General features: G+C 40.7%; 1 long non-coding RNA gene across 6 annotated transcripts in view; it reads left to right on the top strand.

The window, feature by feature from the left end:
* Nucleotides 1-19,326, top strand: part of LOC132351824 (uncharacterized) — a 267,722-nt gene that overhangs the window by 13,363 nt on the left and 235,033 nt on the right. For all 6 annotated transcript variants that reach the window (XR_009498492.1, XR_009498493.1, XR_009498490.1 and 3 more), the window contains 2 exons: nt 2,325-2,377; nt 16,044-16,126. This is a non-coding gene — a long non-coding RNA (uncharacterized LOC132351824). The remainder of the gene's footprint in view (nt 1-2,324; nt 2,378-16,043; nt 16,127-19,326) is intronic.

Raw genomic sequence — 19,326 nt, 5'->3', positions numbered from 1 at the left:
CAAACAGCTTTCCCCCCTATTCTCTAGACTAATAACAAGCACCAGGGCAACAACAACAAAACCTCAGTATCTAACCACTATTACCACAAAGAATTTTCCTGCTCCCTGTTGTTGTACCAGGCACTTTGCTAAGAGCTTTACACATTCCTCTTTTTACTTGGCTTGACAAATTTTAGAACCACGGTGAGGAGACCGTGGCTTAGCTATTTAACAGCAGGAGACCTCCACATGAGGAAGTATTTTTTGAAATGGAAGAGAAAGAGCAAAAGGGAACTGATATTAAATTAACAATTACTATGTTCCAGACATTTTACAGAAGGTGGTGTCACTTGGTACTCAGAGCAGCTCAGAAAATATATAATCTTACTCCCCAGGTGAGAAAACTGAAGTCTGGAGAGATTAAGTAGATCAAAATTAGAAACCTAGTAAATGGGAGAGATCAGATGCAAATCCTTGCATTTGACTCCAGGGTCGAGTGCTCTACATTATGTAATGCTGTCTGCTAGTTGTGTACCATGCCTGGATGCGCTGGGGCAATTAATAATCTTCTGCCTTATAGCAGCTCATGATCTATGTTGGGAAGCAATTTGTATACACACGACTAATACTGGAATGAAGACAGAATTACTTAATGTGTGTTCCAGATGTGCATTTGAGACGTTTGGGGGAAGATGCTTCTCCCATTTCCTTCCATTTGTAGGGAGATCATTTGACATAACACTCCTGGTCTCTCCACTTTGTAGAACAGAGTAAAGCATGAACCCTCATCAGAAACAAAACAACACTACTTTGGAGTGTGTGATATTGTGCCTTATAATAAGAAATATATATGTGGTCTCCACCCCTGCTTCTGGAACCAGAGCTGCTAAAACCTTTGGAATTTCCTAGGTGGTGAGAGCAATAAAGGTGTCTTGTGTTATGTTAATGAGGTGATTCAAAAGTCACCCTAGTTCAACTAAGGATGGGGGAGCTGGTCACCAGAGGAAACGACCAGATGTTCAGAGGGTTGAAAACTATCAGTCTCATCCCCTTAATCTCTGGGGAGGAGAAAGGGCTGAAGGTCTAATAAATCACCCCATCAGTTGCCCATGCCCAAGGATTTAATCAATCATGTGTAAAGCAAAGAATGTTGCTTACCGTCCAGTTCTACAAGGATGAAATCATTAGCCCTTGCAACTGCTGACTGACAGTACACCCTGAGAGGAATTCAGAACAAAAACCAGGAGGAGGCACTCTGTGCTTTGGAAAAATGGCCCCTTAGGTAGTTAGAGATATCTCAGGAAAAAAATTTAATGATCTGCAGGGTGAGCTGGAAGGTGGAGACCTCGGAGAGCTGATGATGAAAGTTCCAGTCTGGGTTCAAAGATCTGAGAACCCGGAGAACTGATGGGAGTTTCTGTCCAAGGATCAGCAGGCCCAAGAGCTAGGAAGACCCAGTATTTCAGTTTTGAGTCCAAAGGCAGGAAAAAAGGCAATATCCCAGTTCAAAGACAGACAGGCAGGGAGAATCCCCTCTCACTCAGGGGAGGGTCAGCTTTTTTGTTTTATTCAGACCTTCACTGATTGAATGAGGCCCACCCATATTAGGGAGGGCAGTCTGCTCTGCTCAGTGTACTGATTTCAAAGTTAATCTCATCCCGAAACACTCTCACAGAAACACCCAGAGTAATGTATGACCAAATAGCCAGACACCCCATGGCCCAGTCAAGTTGACACATAAAATCAACCATCATACTAAGTAAAATGCCTCATATCCACAGGGCATTTCGGAAACAGTAGCTATTATGTTTATTATACTAAGATGACTGTCAGATACTAAGAAGGCACACAAGGCTTTCCTTTTCTTAAGTGTTTAGTCACAGGATTGAAACAAGTCCTTGGACACTGCTGAGCAGGCTGCCATTTTCAAAAAGAGGCTAAATCATCATGATAAGGGAAAATGTAAGGAAAGAAAAACCCCTAAAGAAGCAAAATGTAAAAGATACCAAGGTTTATAAGCCAGGACCCACACCCTTTCTGATCTGAGCATTGTTAGAACCTGATTTCTTATGGCTCCTTCTGAAGGAGGATTTGTGTCAATAGTTACTTGGGCTGATGGAGGTCTGGCCTGGTGAGAGACTGATACTCTCCCATGCTTCTCAGCACTTCCACCTGAACAGAAGGACAAATCTCTGGTTTATGTCACTCAGAACACTGCCCACTCACTCTAAGGTGTCTATTGCTGAAATGCCAAGAGAAATATAATCATTATCATCGTCATCATAATAGTAATAGTAATAATAATAATAGTAACTTACATTTATTTGGTGCTTGCTATTTTCCAGGTACCATTTTAAGCACTACAATGTCATCTGATCTTCATAAAAACAACTTTGAGGTAGGTACTATTATTATCTCCAATTATCATTTGGGAAAACCAAGGCTTGGAAAAGTAATTATACCATTTTAACCATAAACAAAAGGTTGCTAGCATTTACTGAGTGCTTTCTGTAGATTAGATTATCTCATAGAATTTTCACAAGAGATTTATTTGGTGTAAAGTCTTATTAATGAATCCAATTATACAGATTAGAAACTTGAGTCTTAAGAAACATCCTGTCCAAGATCACAGACTTCAAAAGAGAGATGCTTGGATTGTAGCTTGTGTCTGTCTGACTTTGGGAGTTTTGCTCATGATTAGAGTACCTCCTGGCCTTCTCCATCTTTCCTAAGAGGTCGGGTGAAAGAAAGGACAAGGAGACTAGAGCCAGGAGGCCTGGCTTGTCAGGCCAGATCTGGTATTAGTGTCCTAGGACACCTTGAATAAGACACTTCCTGTCTGGGTCTCAATTTCATCACAGTAAACTAAGGAGGGCTGGGACTAGATATTCCAGTGGGTCTCTCACTGCCTCTAGTATGAGATAGTGTAGTATAATGGAAGGACTGTGGAGTTTGGGGTCAAACAGACCTAGGTGTGAATCCCAGCACCCTCTTTCCTACCCTCACTTAAGAGCTTTATAGTCTTGAGCAGTTTATTTACTTGGCCTATTCTTATTCATTTATTCAAAACTATAAATTGAGCACCTATTTTGTGCTAGAGATAATATTTCTCTGGGATGAACACAGGGATCACATCCATGCCTTCATGGATTTATGACCTAGTGGAAGAGAGAAATGCTCAGTTTTTCTCTTTGAAAAAAATTGAAACTAATCATACCTACCTCATAGAGAAGCTTATTAAGATTCAAGGAAAATGCATGCCCAAAGCACACTGCCTGGCACCTGGCACTGGTGGTGCCTTTGGAGCAATGGCTGAATGAAGTCTCAGTGTATGTTGTCCTGGGAAATGCTTGAAATTGTTTCCTCAGCTATTGCTTTCTATTGTGCGATCTGAAAGGTTTTTTTGTTTTGTTTTGTTTCGTTTCCCACTGCTTTAGTCCTCACAGGGTAGATCAACTTAGTCCCAAGAATACGTTGATTCTCTTCATTTTCACCTGAGCCTCACATGGACCCAGGGGTTGTGAGAAAGATGTGTTTCAGACTTTGTGGGTCAGTCAGGGCTCTCAGTGCCACTCAAGAGCCCTGAGAAGAGGTGGATTGTTGTGGTCAAGAAAGGCTGGCGCTGGAAGGGCAGTGAACAGCAGAGTTGTGGTTAAATTGCACAGAGGGCTGGGAGGCAGACAAACAGGAATGAGCAGATGAAACAGTGACTTTTACAACCCACTGGCTGGGTGATCTTAGGCAAATCACTGTTTTGTGAGCTTTGTTCCCCTCATCTGTAACCACCCTCCCTGGAGCACTTTGAGAACTGGGAGCTCATCTTTACTGTAGCACCTGTCATTTTACATTGTATTCGTTCTTTCCAGCTGGGTGAGCCGTGTCCATATCCATGGTCTCTACCATGGTCCAACCACTGCCACCTCTGGCTTGAACTATAATATATCAAAACCCTCCTACACCAAGAAAAATGTGTCCACCTTTGCCCCCTCTGATCTGTATGCACACAGAGTAATCTCACATGGCAAATATAGTCTCATGTCCGCTAGCTTACCGTCTTTTAATGTCCTCCCACTGTTCTTGAGGTAGCTAACAAAATCTCAGCATGACTTCTGAGTCTCCTCCAGGCTTATCTCACTCTACTTTCTTCTTATTCCTCAAACTCCAGCCACACTGACCTCTTCTCATTTCCTCCTGACTCCAGAGCCTTTACTCAGTCTGTTCCCTCTACCTGGAATACTTTTCCTAACCCTCACCCTATTGGCTAGTTGACTTTCACTCATTCTTCATATCTTAGCCCAAGTATTACTTCCTAAAAAAAGGCGTTTCCTGATCCTAAAGACTAGATGAGGGTCCCCTTTCCTTCATAGATTTACCATAGTTTGTCATTTTAGAGGCGTATTTCTTGTATTACTATTTTAAAGTGTCTGTCTCTCCCATTTGACTGTTAGTTCTGTGAGCACAGAGTCCACATTTTATTATTTTATCCTTATCATCTACCGTAGTGCTTGTTACATATTAAGTGTCACATGAATGTTTATGGAATGAATAAATGAATGAAGGAAGAAATGAAATGAATAAATTTATCTGTCCCCCCCCTCTTGGAGACTGGGGACCAAGCCTTCATTATTATGGGCCCAGCAAATAGTAAAGTTTCTGGAATTAACAGACAGGTTTCTACAAGCGTGTGTTGAAAAAAGGCACTTCATAGCTGCTGTACTGGATGGTTTGACAGTCTCACCCAAACAGTAGGTTTCTGTGATGCTGAGTCTCTGCCCCTCCACTTCTCCCAATGACAGTGAGCTGGCTGTGTCATGTCATGCCTGTGTACCATCTACTCACAATTAAACGAAAATCCAAGGCTCTGGACAAAGCCTTTCTGTTTTCAGGCGTTTAAGATGCTTGATGTATCTAAACTGTGTCCACGACCCTCGCCACCCTTTGTCTTTCTTGTTAATCAAGGACATATGTCTGCTGATTTCAAGTGCTCCCTGAGCTACTGAGATGAGAATAAGTCCATGCTTGGATAGTCGAAGAAACACGGGGACAGAGGGACTGTGAAATGTTAATTGAAATAAAGCGTGCAAAGGGTGATGAAGGGTCATACACATGTGAGAGGAGCAGTAAACAGAGAGGTGTTGGCCTGGGGTATTTTATAGGCTGTGTGCCTCCAGGCCTTTCTCCTCAGGATGCCCAGAGGGGCCCCTTCCAGAAAATGTCTCCCTCCAGAAAGAGCACTGATGTAGAGAAGTCCGCCTGCTTGTTTTCTGACTTAATTCCTGTTCTCTTTTAAAGCAGCATGCTGGGGGAGAGCATTCTGTAGATATAAAGCTGTCCTGGGGAAGACAGGGAGAGAATTCAGGAGTCCTGAGGATAAAGGTTTAAAGAAAATACCTCTCCACCCAGCTGATCTGAAAATCAAGGCAGCCTTTTGTTTCACTTGGTAACTGTTGAAGTCAATCCGCACCCAGAGTCTCTGCATAATTAATACCTGGTGTTTGCATAGTCGTTTGAAGATTTTAAAGAAACTCTCACGTATATTTTCCTCAGTAAATCCGCGCAACACCATGATGCTAGTATTACTGTTTCCATTTTACACAACAAGAAACCAGGATAAGGGACTCGGGCAAAGTCAGGCTGCTACTAAGTGGAAGAGCTGGGAACTGGGAATAGTACTCAGATACGCTGCACCAAGACCCACTGTTTTGTTTATTTTTTTTTCTGGGACTTCCCTGGCGGTCCAGTGGTTAAGACTCCGCGCTTCCACTGCAGGGGGGCACAGGTTGGATCCCTGGTCAGGGAACTAAGATCCCGCATGCTGTGCGACATGGCCAAAAAAAAAAAGTGGTTTTATTTTTTCCTACAGTGCCCTATAGCACCTCATTACTGTGATCCTGTGAATGAATCAGGTGTGCTCAGAAGCATGACAGTTCTTTCAGAGATCTCGAATTGTGCTCTTAGATTGGAGAAAAAGAGAGAAATGTTCATATATGAATGGAGAGCTGAGGAATTAGTGGTTGTTGAGATTCCCGTCTGCTGCTCAGCTGCCTCATCTCCAGAGCTCCTGCCACCGTCTGCATCCAGGCCTACAGCATGTGGTATCAGGACCACTTCAGGCATCTCCTAACCAGTCTCCCTGCCTCAGGTTTTGCTCCCCATATCTCTGACAACCCAGCGATGCCCTGCTGTGGCCAGAGTGACACTACTAAAAATATAAATTTGAATCACACCATTTTCCTCCTTAAAATTCTTTGGTGGTTTTCCAGTACTTCCAGGGTAAAGTGCAGAATCCTCAGCAGGGCAAATATACCATTCATAACTTGCCCGCTCTCTGTGTTATCCCTTCATCCACTAAACTAACATTTACTGAATGCCTATGGGCTGCTGTGCAGTACCAGGGAGAAGCACATGACGAGGTCTGATGCACAAGGACTGTCCAGTCTGGAAAGGGGTTTCAGATATCCTGAATTTTATATTCTGGCCACTGCGGGAGGTTCCTCCTTCCCCAAACTCTGTGTGTGTTTATATTATTCCCATTGTCTAGGATGTCTCCTGCACCCTACGTGCGCGCACACACACACACGCACACGCACACGCACACACACACACACACCCCAACTTTCTGCCTGGTGAATCCATCCTATAAGGCAAATTTAAGTTGTTACTGCCTTCGCTCTGACATACCTCTTAACAACGCTCAAGAGGTTAGTTCGTTCCACTTTCTTTGCTTTAATTAGAGCATCGCCTTGGCCTTGGATTATAATTATTTGTGTGAACATCTGTGTTTCCAAAGCCTTGTGACCACCTTGACAGGAGGGACCCCACTTTCTCTCCTGTCGGTGCTAGTACAGAGCAAGGCTCCAGGCGCGGGTACTGAGCTCCTTAGCAGTGCCCGGCTTCATGCTGCATGAATTAGACATCGTTCTGGCTGCACTGGCTGTGCACCCGCCACCCCCTCCCTCTTGGGTTTAGGTTCCAGAACATTCCTTGGCCACCTGTCCTGCCCTATTCTTTAGAGGCAGTCTTTCCATAAAAGGGTTGCTTTGCTCTGTGTAGTGTCCACTGTCACACAGCCCGCTGCATAGCCCACAGCGAGATCTCAAGGAACAGCTATTGCTTTGGGAAGATGACAAGGACTTGTCGTTAAAATTGCTGGGAGTATATAACTAGCACCCTTTTGTAATATATATATATATATACACACACACACATATATGTGTGTGTGTATATATATACATAAATGGGCATACCTTGGAGATACTACAGGTTCGGGTCCAGGCCACCGCAATAAAGCGAATATCCTATAAAGCAAATCACACGAAGTGTTTGGTTTCCCAGTGCATATAAAGGTTATGTATACACTATACTGTAGTCTCTTAAATATGCAATAGCATTATGTCTAAAAAACAATGTACATAGCTTAATTTAAAAATACTCTTTTGTTAAAATGTGTTAACCATCATCTGAGCCTGTAGTGAGCCGTAGTAGTAACATCAAAGATCACGGATCACTATAACATATGACAATAAAGAAAAGGTTTGAAATATTGCAAGAATTACCAACATGTGACAGAAAGACAAGAAGTGATCAAATGCTGTTGGAAAAATGGTGCCAGTAGACTCGCTCAATGCAGGGTTGCCACAAACCTTCAATTTGTAAAAATCACAACATCTGCAAAGTATAATAAAGTGCAATAAAACAAGGTATACCTGTATATGTATAGACATATGTATACCTGTATATGTATAATATATGTAATATACATATGTACTATATAATATATATAAATACGTCATAGGAATGGGTGAATGATAATGATGTGTACCATTTATTGAATTTACAACATATAGTCAGTTACTAGTGCTTTGTGTCTATATGTTCTCATTTAATCCATAAAATAACCCTGTGAAGTAGTTGTTACACTTGCTTTACAGATGAGGAAGCCAAGACTCAGGAAACCTAAGTAAATTAGCCAAATTAGTCACACGTCTTGTAAGGGACACAATGCAATTTCCAAATAGATCCAGGTAGCTGAAAATTTCTATGCTTATGCTGTACTTAAGAGGCAAGTAACTTCACTCATGAAAATATAGTTATATGGAAGGATGCAGGTCAATTTTTTTTCCTCTGTGAAGGGAAACAAAATAATAGCTCTGTGCCACTTCCCTGGGTATGGTCCAGACTCAGTTTCCCTATTCTGCAATCTGTTACCAACTGACCAGGTTTGTACAGGATGGGGGCAGGTCTCAGGATGAGGGACTTTCGGTCCTAAAACCAGGACCGAGGTCACCCTAAATTCAGGGCTGATATGATAGCATTAAAATACTCAAGATAAAATTTATTCGATCACTTGCTTTATACCAAAGAGTGTATGGTGTGTGTGTGGGTGTGTGTGTGCAAACACCATGTAGTACTGTTAGAAGAAATGGAACATATTTTCTTATATCATTTATTCAAACTCCAAAAGAGAAGCTGGACTAGACCAGAACAGGAGCAGCTTTGGCTGAAGTCTAAGATACTCATGCTTACCTGCTGTAGGATGGGGAAAACCACAGACACAGGCATAGGCACATCCTATCACTCACTGCACAGACCCACACATACTCTCATGTTCCCCAAACTGGACATATTTTCCACAATCTCACCTTCTCTTCAGGCCCTGCCAGAGATATAAGCAAATATTCATGTAGTCACATAGCCACAATTTACATATATTCATTCATTAGACATAACCATACATATGCACACCCAGGTTTATGTTTGATTCATAGGTATTCACACATTATCGCATACTTGCACACAAATATACAGACTGCAAAAGTACCATGTATACCCATCCAAATACACTTTCAACAGATATTACATGTATCTGCACATGATGCGATGTTTTCATGTTCACATGAAGCAACACATGCAAAGCAAAATTTGTCATCACAGAGATATTCATTGATATGTATATGCATTCACACTTGCAAAATATGCCACTGAACATACTCATGGGCACAGAGCTAATCTTTTACCCGCTATGTTATCCTCACTTCCAGAAGCATTTTCACAGATGCTAACGTATTTTCCCTAATGCCTATATTCAGTCACACTCAGAGGTGTAAGGGATACACAGATTCACATACATGCACATGCACATTTGTATACTACACACTTCTTTCTTTTACACACACGTACACCCATACATACTCATACATACATGTGCACACATGCACACACTCATACACACACATGCACAGTACACCCTGGGCAGTTGCTTGAATTCCCCTCTGTGACAAGACAGCATTTAAAGGCAAACTTTAAACAAGAAATATAGATAGATAGATAGATACATACATACATACATACAGCGGGCACACACACAGAAGTATACAAATATTTTAACTCTATATTGCATCTACCCATAACTACTGATGTATATGCGTTTTCTATCTACGTATCCTATGTATGTAGGATACATATCTACAAGATCCACAAACACAAAGAATCCCAGGTCAGATGATTCTTCCTACTTCCCACATTGCCCCCAATACCGAGTAGAGCCAGTGGATCTGCTGATTCTTTGTGTCATCTTCAAGGAAAATGGGGGTTATGCCTAGGCCACTTGTACATGATCTTTGCAAGGCACCACTGTCAGCGAGGTCCCCAGAATTAGCATGGCTCAGGAGGAAACTGACCATGGAGGAATGTTTTTCTACTTAGCTAGAAAGATCCGGCTCCTTTGAACACAGACTTTCTGCTCAGAACTCCTAATGCATTCCACATTTGGCCATTAAATCCTAATTGGAGGCCTGCTGGGGGAGGTATGAGGGCCCAGCCTGCCAGCATTTCCTGGGTCACATCCCTGCAAGACCCAGCCTGACCCTATGCCCTTGTTTGACCTGCCCTTCTGAACTCTTAATCCTACTACTGGTCACAAAGAATTAGGAGCTCAGTTTACTCCTGAAACCACAGGAGTGTCCCCTTTGGTCTTCCTCTCCTCATCTGTCATCTCTACTCCCCACCCCCATCCATCCCACACACATATACACACTTTGTTATTCTTTCCTTTCCTCCTCTTTGGTAAGGAGTCAGGATGTCTTGTGGGGGCTTAATTGAAGGCTCCAAAAGCCTGAGATTTTTATGATGAAACCGTTGTCCTTGGTAAATGTCAGGCCTTGTATTTGATGATATTTATGACCTTTTTTCCATTAGTCTGCCATTTTCCTGAGAAACTATGACCCTGGCCCTGTCAGCCTAACCAGGCCAGTTTTATATATAGTAAGTGCTGTGTGGATGAGAAGAATCTTGCTCTCCCCAGCCCAAATGCCTCTCTATCCCATCAGATTCAGAGCATATCTCACCAGGTATCAAAAAGCAACCAGAGAGATAAGATAAGGATGAAATAGCCTTAAAATGATCACTTTGGAGGGTCTGGATGATTTTGGAGTGAGAGGGAGCCTTAACTCTGCTGCTCACTAGCTGTACTGACTCGTACAAGGCATCAACCATCTTGGGTCTTCAGTATTCTCATCTAAAAAGCGGTGATAATAACCCCTGCCCTGTAAATACTGTGAGGATCAAATACATGAATACAGGGAAAAGTGCTTTGAACAATTTAAATATTAATCCAATATCACTGACATTGAAATAATAAAGGGACACTCTCTTCATCAATGGGAGCTTCAAGATAGACTAAGAAAGAGAGATTTTGATTGCTCTGAAATCTGATGAAAACCACTTTTCATGGCCACTGGCTACAAAATAAAGGGAGACAAATTCTGGTTCTATCTAAGAAATAATTTCCCAAGGGTCACACTGTAAGAGGATGGAATGGGATGCTTTGGAGTCTGTGGTTTCCTCATCGTTGGGAGTATTTACCTATTGCCTCCTGACCATGTCATTTTTTGCCTTGCTTCTCTTGCTTCAATTCTACTTTTTCAAAGATGAATTCTCTTGTAGACCTAAGTCTTCTCCAGTTGCTGAGCCAACCAGAGAAGGCCAGCCATAAATCAATCGGTGGGCCCCGGTTTCCCTGTTTAGAAAGACTTGGGATTAAAGAACAAGTCAAACCTACACCCCAGAGTCTCCATCATGACTGCTGAGTACCCACCTGTCAGTACAGTAAAGAACACGGGTGCTGGTGTCAGACTCATGATTTCAAATCCTTGCTGCATCCCTTACTAGTTTTGAGGCATTGAACAACTTAATGAAATTCTCCGAACCTCAGTTTTCCTATTTTTAAAGTGGGGATAGTGATACTACTTACTTTATAAGATCATTGTGGGATTAACTGAAATAATCCACTTAATGTATGTGTCCCAGTTTCTGGCATGGAGAAAGCTTCTGGTAATATTAGCTTTGGTCATTATAATGATGACAGTGCTGATGGTGAGTTAATGTTGATGATCCAAAGCTGAATTTTCTTTAATAAGGAATTTTTTATATTAGACCCAGGAGCCTGTGTTCCATGGAAAGAATTCAATTCAGTCTCATTACCTATAGTCAGGGCACAATGAAAAAAAAAAAAAAAAATAGACGATGCTGTAAAAAAATAACTAATTGGAGGAAGGGGATCTCATTTTAGATTGAGTCAGGAAGGACAGCAATAAAGCAGTGGCATTTAGCTTAGCTCTAAAGGATGAATAGGGTTTATCCAGGTGTAGAGTGGAGGAAAAAGCATTACAGACAGAAAGAAGAACATGGGCAGTGATCCAGAAACATGAAAATGTTTGGTGAGTTGAAGTAACTGGAAAAAAGACTAATGTATCTGGAGCATGCTAAGTGGTACTGTGCAAGTTTGGTCACAGGACAGATCCTGCAGAGCCTTGTTCATCAACCTTGTTCAGTGTTTTTTGCTAAGGGAAGGATCTTAACACATGAGTAGCAGGGTTAGTTTTATGCTGGTCACATGCAATTAAGTCACAGTGCAGGATTTAAACTAGCAACATCTTACCATAGCCTAATAGTACTACTGTTAGCCTTTTGCTAAATTAATGAAGAGGGAGAGGAAGGTTGACCACATCATGGTTGTATTATGCTGCAGTGTTTCACGGAATCATTAGAAAACTGTCTTAGAAGTCACATACGAGCACTGGTGCTCAGCAGAGGCTATTAACACCTTCACTAGAATCTACAAGGTCAGATTCTTGTCTTGTGCAGTCACATTCCCAGAGCCTAGAATTATTATATGTCACATAGTAGTCACCCAATAAAAATTTTTGAATTAAATAAATCAGCTCTAAGGACAATCTGAGCCACTGTCACCAGTTGGTGACTTCTTCAGCTCTTGAATTCAGCAGGATACTCTTCTAATACACTTGTCCTCAGATCAATTTAGTCCGGGACAAAATGTTCTCAAATCCCAGCATACCTCTCAGACATACTCCTGGCTGCGCATTTTTGGGGAATCTAGGCCACATGCTAACACTCTCCCACATACTTTTTTGCAATCTCACCAGACATTGGACCTGCTTTCTTTGTGGACCAGTATACGGGAGAAGTGTTGGTAGTAAGATGTTATATTTTTGGCTTCTCTCAGTTTTCCCATAATATTCCAAATTGAGGGAAACAGTACTAGGAAATTAAATTCAATCTGCATCATCATACCTATGTGAATATTTTTTACAATAATATGATAAAAGGAAGCATTCCAAGCTGAAGAATTTGCAATAAGAAAACAATTGTAAGCAAGGCAGTATGTGAAATTTATTTTCGTGCTGCTTCTTAAAATTTTTTTCTGCATTCTGAAAAATTTTATATGTGTTGTTCATCCTATTTTGTTTTTGATGTGAAATGGTAGCTCTAGTAGATGGTGGTTCGTTTAACATATTTAGATGTCAAAATAAAATCAGTTTCCAAAATTGCTTAGTTAACATGTTCTTAATCTCCAGAATCCTAAAATTTGGGATCCATATAAACCAGAGAAAGTGTCAGAAAGATAAATAAAGCTTCCAGGGATCCATGTGAAGCAGGCTTTGAATATAAGATCTCACACTTGCACAAGTGGAATTTGTACATATGTCATTATTTTCAAGATAAATATTTAAAATTTCACTCCCATTATGAGGTAGAATATAATTTTAGTTATTCCATAGTTAATAAGTGAGAGAGAGGATTCAATTAGTTCTTTCTGGAGCCAAATTACCTCTTAGTAGCCAGTACCTGCTACTAATAGCTCAAAAAATAATTATTGAATTAATAAATTAGTGAATGAGTGAGTGAATGAATGATCTTAGTGGAAGGAAAAAGGACCTTAATACCATACAAATATGAATTTGAATTTTGGCTTTGTCAGTTACCATTGTTGGTAGGTTGTATTGTATTTTCTTTAAGTGTTTTAGCCAGTTCAGGCTGCTATAACAGCATATCATGGACTGAGCAGCTTGTAAACAACAGAGAATGATTTTTCATATTTTGGGACCTAGAGTCTGAGATCACAGTGCCAGCATGGTCAGGTTCTGGTGAGGACCCTCTTCCAGGTTGTAAACTGCCGTTTTCTCCTTGTATCCTCATCTGGGAGATGAAGAGGGTGAGGAGAGCTCTCTGGAGTCTCTTTTATAAGGGCACTAATCCCATTAATAAGGGCTCCACCCTCATGACCTAATTACCTTCTGAAGTCCTCACCTCCCCATACCCTCACACTAGAGATTATAATTCAACTTAAGAATTTCAGAGGAACACAAACATTCAGCCCATAACACTAGGTGTTCAGTCTACATTCCCTCTAAGAGGCTGAGACATTCTCATTCATTGCCAGTGGGAGGAGAGCAGGTGTGATGACTTAGCAAAGATTTAAGAGCCCCGGTGTGGTTGACTTGTGACCTCTCCCAAGCTCTGTTCAGTCTGCTCTTTCAGCCATATCTGACCATGCAGACATATGAAACAAGCCAAGGCTGATCCACAAAAAGTAAATGTGTGTTGTTATAAGCCTCTGAAATAGTTTTGGTTGTTCATTTCTGCCTCACAAACTCAAAAAATCTGACTAATGCAATATTTGGTTGATCTTGGCCACTAAACCACTTCAAGCCTCTTTCCTCATCTGTAAAATGGGATAATATATACCTACTTTACAAAGTACATATGGGGATTTAATGAGAAAACAAAATAGCTACACTGTGCAGACACAGTGGTATACATGGTATAAAAGAAAGTCTCAAGTGTCTTCTTCATTTATGTGAAATCTTTTCAAGCTCAGTCTCTCTCAAAGTGCTGCTTTATTTATTTCTTTTTCCTGAACTATTCATTCCAATTCAAGCATCCATTTATCAAACTCCATTTATCAAACAACTATTATGAACAACATTCTTTGGCAGTCATTGTGCCTATAAGGTAATGTTTTCTTATTCATGCTTTCCAGCTGAAGAGCAAAAAAAGCAGGGAAAAACAATATGTGTAGCACATGTACATAGGTTCCTAGCTGAAAGCAAATCTCTGCCTTAAAGGGAACTCCGATTCCCACTAGTGTTTTAATTAAGAGATTTAAATATCAGTATTTTATGAGAGTTCACATAATCAAACCTAATTAATAGGCCAGAGAAACAAATCCAGATATTCAGACTACAAGACAGGATTGTTTTAAACCAGTATCAGTGCTGAAATGTGGAGAAAAGTTACCCAAAAACATGGAAGTGGAAAATTAGCAATCAAAGGAAAGCTCATTAAAAATAGTGTTAAAAAATGTATCATGACAGCAAAGTGAGTAGTAGTAGTTCTCGAAGTGTGATCCTCTGAACACCTGCATCAGAATCACCTGGGGAGGCTAATTAACAGGCGGATTCCTCATCTCTGCTCAGACTTATCTGATTAGAATCTCTGATTGGACACGTTAAAGAAGCCATTTGTAAGTCTCTCCCAGTTTGCTTCAGGACCTTACATTTTTGTTGTTGTTGATTTGTTCATTTTTAAAAATTTTTTAACATCTTTATTAGAGTATAATTGCTTTATATTGTTGTGTTAGTTTCTGCTGTATAACAAAGTGGATCAGCTATACGTATACATTTATCCCCGTATCCCCTCCCTCTTGCGTCTCCCTCCCACCCTCCCTATCCTACCCCTCTAGGTGGTCACAAAGCACCGAGCTGATCTCCCTGTGCTATGCGGCTGCTTCCCACTAGCTATCTATTTTACGTTTGGTAGTGTATATATGTCCATGCCACTCTCTCACTTCGTCCCAGCTTACCCTTCCTCCTCCCCGTGTCCTCAAGTCCATTCTCTACTCTGCCATCTTTTTTCCTGCAGAACCTTACATTTTTTAACAACACTATCTTATTACTTAATTTCTGATATGTTTTTAACTACAGTATGTGTAATTTATACGAAGTGAAATGTACAAATCCTAAATGTTAAGTCTGATGTACGATTTATTCATTTGACTCAGTTGAACTGAACACACCTGGCCCTCACCACCAAAAACAAAATATGGAACATTTTCGTCACCTGAGAAAGTTTCCACGTGTCTTTTCCTAGTGCCCCACCTCTGTCCAGAGATAACCCCTTTCTGACTTCTATCACCATAGGTTATATTTTCCTGCTCTTGGGATCCACATAAATGGAATTATACACAATGTATATGTGTAAGTGTGTCTGTATGTGTGTGTGTGATTTGCACATATTTTTGAGATTCAGTCATGTTTCTATAGTATCTGTAGTTTGTTCCTTTGAATAGTATTCCAGAGTATATCACAATTTTTATCCATTGTCCTATTCATGGACATATAATTGTTTCAAGTTTGGGGCTGTTATGAATAAGGATGTTATAAACATTCTTATATTATTTTTGTGGGCATATGTTTTTATTTCTCTTGCATAAATATCTAGGAGTAGAAATGGTGGATCGTATAGAAAGTATATATTTAAATTTATATGATACTGCCAAAGAGTTCTCATGTTCCTACCAGCAGTGTATGAGAGTTCCAGTTGTTCTACATCCTTGGCAATATTTGGTATTTACAGTCTTTTTGATTTTTGCCATACTAGTGAGTATGGAGTGGCATGACATGGTGGTTTTTATTTTCACTTCGATGGAGACTAATAAAGTTAATTAACCTGATGGCTAATAATGTACTTCTGGTTATTTGCAGATGTTCTTTTGCGAAATGTCAGTTCAAGTCATTTGACCCATTTTTTCCATGCTCACCGCATTTGGAAAAGCACAGCTCTGGAGGTAAGTGCCCTGACCTCACAGTCGAAAGCCTTGGTTCTTGACTGACTCTACCATGAATCAGCTATGTGAATTTTTGGTCAATTTGGCTTATTTGCTTCCACATCTACAGAATGTGGGACCTGCCTCTGTCATTCATTTACTTATTTCCTTGTGTGTGTGTGTGTGTGTGGAAGGAGAACCAAAGTGGGAAATAAGAGAATAAACACCTATTTCCTAAAGAAGAGAGAATGCTCAGGGAGATCTGAGAAAATACAGACATCAGACCTGCAGCTTTTTGCATCAGTTCCTACATTAACACATAAGGTTCAATAATTAAAGGCTATTTTTGAGTAACCACAGAAGCAAACGTAGTGAGAATATTGTTGAATTAAAGGTCTTCCTTACCTTTGCCCTTACTCTCACCCCACCCCACAGAGTTAATACTACCCAGCTTCCAAGGAGGGGAAGAAGAGCTGGAGGGAACTAATGAGAGTGCAGAGGTTGATGGTCCCTGAGGTTCTGTATTTTCTTGACCATCTCTGTGAAAGCAGATGAAAGGCCAAGATGGGTGTGGAAGCACAGCTGTGAGGATGATCAGATGAGGCCCCAGGGTGGCAAGAAGAGACCAGGAGAAAGCAAAGAGCTGAGTGTGTGTGTGTAGAGCCCCTGAAAGCCTCCCAGAAATCTTCCACACCTCGGCATGGCGCCGAATCGGTTAATTCACTGTGTACACCCAAGACCTAAAGAGGATTTGTAGATAGCACAGCAACAATGGAAGACTCATTAAATATCAGATAAGATCAGCCCCCATAAGACACTACATGGTCTCTGTTAGTCTCAAATCCACCTCAGAGGAAATGTGAGGCAATGATCTTAATTGATTTCGTTTTGTGTTCCCATCTACAACTATATATGGAATTGAAACAATATAGAAATTAAGTTAATATATAAAGAAGTAAAGGTATATTTATTTCTCATACGATTTTGTGGACTGAAATTAGTGTTCACTGTATGAAGAATTTTTATGTTCTAAAGCAACATATCTAACTGTGGCAAGTAGCCATGGAACCAGCGCAGCCCACAGAAGTATGTCTGAGTCAGACCAGCCAAAAACCTATTCCCTTAGCTACACTTACTCATGTTATCACCATTTTTTTTTTTTACTAAGAACAATTGGAGACTAATGTGAGAATCTATTGCAGACAGTTTTTTTTTTCCTATAAAACTATATACTGAAGACTTACTTAGTCATAGCACTCATTCTCAACAAATCCCTTTGCTGTCTTTGGAATCTCCTAAATTAAAGAATATTCCCAGGTATACATATTACTGTCAATCATGGTAGCAGACATATGATACAGTGTGCTGGTGGCAGGCATCATGGCACTCTTTCCCAATGAACCTGGAGATGGTGAGAATCCTTCAGAATTCAGATCTAAAGGCAGCCATGGCTAATCAATCTGAATCATCATAAAAATGGAAACTTCCCTGTGGTTCCTTTCACCAATCCTTGACCTAGGTATCTGGAATCTGACTCCTCCAATGAAGAATGTCATCCCTAGAATGGATAAAACTTTGTCAGATCCCACAGTGATGTTTATCTGTTGCTTGTGCTGCCACTTCTTACATCAGGCATAGGGTTCTTCGTGATGTTTCCCCTGTCCAGGTTTACCTCTCTAGCTTCTGCAAGTAGTGTTCCTCTCTTCCCACCATATGTTTTCAAAGTATATAAAATCCTCTTATATTCTTTATCAATTCTTTGACTTTATAGACACTTTGTCCTCTCCTTGCATCATGTTATGGCACCTCTTCTCACCATTACTACCACCACTACTGAAGAGGATCTTCTGATGAGAAGGTGAACTTGACCATCAAGCTAGTTAAATACTATGAGTCTTTGGCAAATAGTCTCTGTTGTCCTTCATCCTCATATTCTCTGTTCCTATCCCTCCTTTCTACTCTTGGGGCTAGGAGTTCATAAACCACATCTGTCAGACACCCTTGCCAACTGGCTTCTTGTTAGTTTATGCCGTTGGGAGGCACACATGGGAGTCTGGAAGGAGTGAAGAAAAAAAAGTATGTTTTTCCCATCTTTTGGTGGCCTCTCCAGCAGTGGCAGCAACTGTGCTGGCTGGCGCATGTGCAGTCCTGGGCTCCCACTCAGGCAGCTAGGTTCCAACAACATCAACGCTGGTAGCAGGCAATGGTGAGCTCCGAGTGAAACCGTTCAAGTTCTCTTTTTATTAGTTTCCTGCAGTTACTAACCTGTGACTATCTCATTTTTATCTTTCTAGTCCTTCTAACACCTTTGTCAGCAGTTATCTGTTTCCAGTTCCTTATTTTGTAATACCCAGAGAGGATTCTGGTTTCCTAATGCAGAATATGAAGAGCAAACAGGAAGATTATTACTTATAAGTTGTCTTCAAGGGGCTCTAAGAAGCTGAAGTAATCGTTATGAATCATATCCTAGGAGCAAACCCTATCAGGCTCTATCTCTTGGGCTTTACCCTCATTTAAATTCTAAGCACTTACCATTCTCTAGAATAGGAGTCGGCAAATGTTTGTATGTAAGGAGTTAGATAGTAAACATTGTACGGGTGATGGCTCGTACAGTCTGTGTTGTAAGTACTCAACTCTGCTATTGCACCAGGAAAGCAGCCATAGACAATACATATTGATAAATAGGTGGGCATGGCTGTGTTCCAGTAAAACTTTATTTACAAAAATAGGCAGCAAACCAAATTTGGCCTGTGAGTGGTAGTTTGTTGATTTCTGCTCCGTAGCGTCCAGAATGAGAGCATAGAACAGATAATCACTAAGAGGAGATAACCATTCATTCCAATCATCCATTGTTATTCATTTATTCAGTTTTCAAATCATTTATCAGTTATTTGTTGATGCTGCTCTAGGTAACTGGGACACAATGGAGATTAATATATACACATTTCAAAGAAGGAGTATTTAATTTTATAGATTAAAGCACAAGAAAATCTAATTTTCAGTAAGTCTGGAAATATCCCTTAAACTCTAAATGTCAAGCCTTTCCCTGTTAACTTTTCCCCAATCATAGACACTCTGCCACCTGTCCTTGTGTAATCCTGTCATGACTCTAACTTTGACTTAAGAAGAAGTCTTTCTTTCATTCAGTGAAAGGACATTTATTACACAGATGAGCACTAGCTTTCCAATCCAAGTGCAAGGCTTTAATCAGCCCTGAGAAA

Source organism: Balaenoptera ricei, chromosome 17, assembly GCF_028023285.1.
Source record: "Balaenoptera ricei isolate mBalRic1 chromosome 17, mBalRic1.hap2, whole genome shotgun sequence".
Classification (NCBI taxonomy): Eukaryota; Metazoa; Chordata; class Mammalia; order Artiodactyla; family Balaenopteridae; genus Balaenoptera; species Balaenoptera ricei.
The sequence above is the reverse complement of the archived record's forward strand: the minus strand, read 5'-3'. Positions and strand labels throughout refer to the sequence as shown.